General features: G+C 39.4%; 1 pseudogene; it reads left to right on the top strand.

Annotated features, from left to right (window-relative positions):
- The first annotated feature begins 426 nt into the window (after positions 1–426).
- On the top strand, positions 427–1,114 carry LOC101566820 (annotated as a pseudogene).
- The last annotated feature ends 1,246 nt before the right edge of the window (positions 1,115–2,360 follow it).

The raw sequence follows: 2,360 nt of genomic DNA, 5'->3' as shown, positions 1-2,360 counted from the left end.
TTGAAGACCAACATAAGTAGAGCCAAGCAGAAGTGGTAGGAAACACTGAAAAGGAGGCGTATGAGTGCCTCAGCGTTAGAAAGTGCAGCTACAGTGCAGCCTCATGCAATTCAGATAGAACTGTGAAGTCAAGCTGAGGAAAGCCGGGGAGAGATGGGAAGGAACTCACCCAAGTGAAGCTGAGGTTCACTGGGCAAAGGGGTGGCAAGGGACATATTCTTGAAAGAGGAAACAACACTTGCAGGGCTCAGAGATGAATGGCAACAGATTGCATGTATGTTTATAATTTATGTGATAATTATTCATACAGTACTCCCCACCTCCCCATATGCTAGGGCTATGTTTTACAAATATCATGCAGTTTTTAAGCATTCTAGGGGAGGCATCATTCTCTGGGCCTGGACATGGCTGTGTGAAGTAAACCAAAATTTCATTTCCAAGATGGAAAGCCCATCAGACCCGGCTGGAATTTTCCCCAGCACTCCACAGGCCTGTGCGAATCCACCATCGCCCTGTACAGGTAGCTTACGGAAGAGCCTGTGAGTGCAACACTCAGGGAAAGATTAAGGAAAACAATATTTTCATTTATTTCCTGTTGCAGAGTAGTAAAATGTCTTAAAATAGAGAATGAAGAAAATGATCAGACTTTTTCAGAGAAACCAGCATCTTCAACAGAAGTGAACTGTTTGAAATTTCAAGACAGTTTTAAGTACATAGATAGTGAATCTGAAGAACAGACATACTTGAAAAGTACTCTCAAGAAAATCAGTGTATGTGGATCTAAGTCGCCTAATACTGAGTTACACAGTGTTCTCCAAAATGATTTTGTGCATGAGAATCCTAAACAACGATTAAAGGAAGAAAAAGCAAAATGTGAAGCAGGTGCAAGAGCAGGAAGACCTCCTTCAGAGGCTCAAACTAGTCAAAATGTATAGATCAAAGAATGACCTGTCACAGTTACAGCTATTGATAAAAAAAAAAAAAGTGGAAAAGCTGTAGCCAGTCTCTAAAGGAGAACAAAAAATTAAGCTTTATTCAACTGGTAGACTACTATGGCTTAAATGATAAATTGCTGCACTGCAACAGAAGTGAAGAAGAATTTATTGGTGTTTAATTCTTAACATTTATTCTCAGAATATCTTTTTCTTTCTCTTTTACTTACAATTTTTTCAGCACTAGGGGATCAAACGTAGGCTCTTGTATGCACTCTACCACTGGGCCTTACGATGGTCTACCACTGGGCCTTACCCTGGTCTACCACTGGGCCTTACCCTGGTTCCTCTCCAGCATGTCTTTGAGCATGGTAATTTAATGAAAAGACATTTAGACACTTTATAGGGAAGATGTTAGCCATTAGGGCAGGTGAACCTGTGGCACGTAAGCCACAGCAGGCTGCTTGTATCATTGACAGCATTAAAAGGGTTGCCATCAGTGGGCTAGGGTTCAGAGTAACATGTTTCAACCATCAATTTAGGGGCCTCTAAGACATGTGTATTAGGTCCTAAAATGAAATACAGCATTTTGAATAGTTTACCAAAGAAAATATGACATTTAAAGAGATGTTAAAAGGTGGATTTAGTGGCACTTGCCCATCTGTAATTTCAGCAGTCTGGGAGCTGACACAGAAAGATGAAAAGTTTGGGCCCTGCCTGGGCAACTTAGCAAGACTCTGCTCCCCACCCCGCCCTGAGAAAAAGAGAGTTAGGGATATCATAAAGCCCTGAGGTCAATCTCCAATACATAAATGAATGGGCCAGGGATATAGTTCTGTGTGAAGGCCCCAGTGTGTGCACACACACATACAAACACACCAATTTGAAGCATGTTTAAAAAAATTTGAACAGTTCTGGGAACTAGTTTTAATATGGTGTTTTGGTTTTTTATGGCAAAAAGTCTTATTTTCAGTGTTTAAAAAATAGTTCAATCTGGTGAATGTCTAAACCTAACTGGTCTGAAAGTTTCCACCTAAGTTTGTAAACCTCATTTCCATTTATTTAGTGCCTCTTGTCATTTGCTGATCTCACATAATTAAACTTAGGTCCAAAATTAAGCAAACAAACAAACAAAACCAAATATGAATACAATTATCTCAGCTGCCTGTTACTATCTCCATTTTGGAATAATTGAAGCACAAGGTGATTAATAACTGTGTCCAAGGTCACACAGCTGATATTGAAATCAAATCTTGACTTGCTGCTCTGATCCACTATACCAAGTTTCATCATTATCTTCAAAGCTATTACAAAATTCTTGAGAGTTTATTAATATTCATCCCATTTTCATATTTGGGAAAGTCAAGTACCAAGGAGAGAAAAGATTGTGCTATGATCATACTGCTACCTTGAAGTAGCAAAAGCTGA

The sequence above is a fragment of the Octodon degus genome, unplaced genomic scaffold (genome assembly GCF_000260255.1).
Source record: "Octodon degus isolate 3935 unplaced genomic scaffold, OctDeg1.0 scaffold00317, whole genome shotgun sequence".
NCBI lineage: Eukaryota > Metazoa > Chordata > Mammalia > Rodentia > Octodontidae > Octodon > Octodon degus.
The sequence above is the reverse complement of the archived record's forward strand: the minus strand, read 5'-3'. Positions and strand labels throughout refer to the sequence as shown.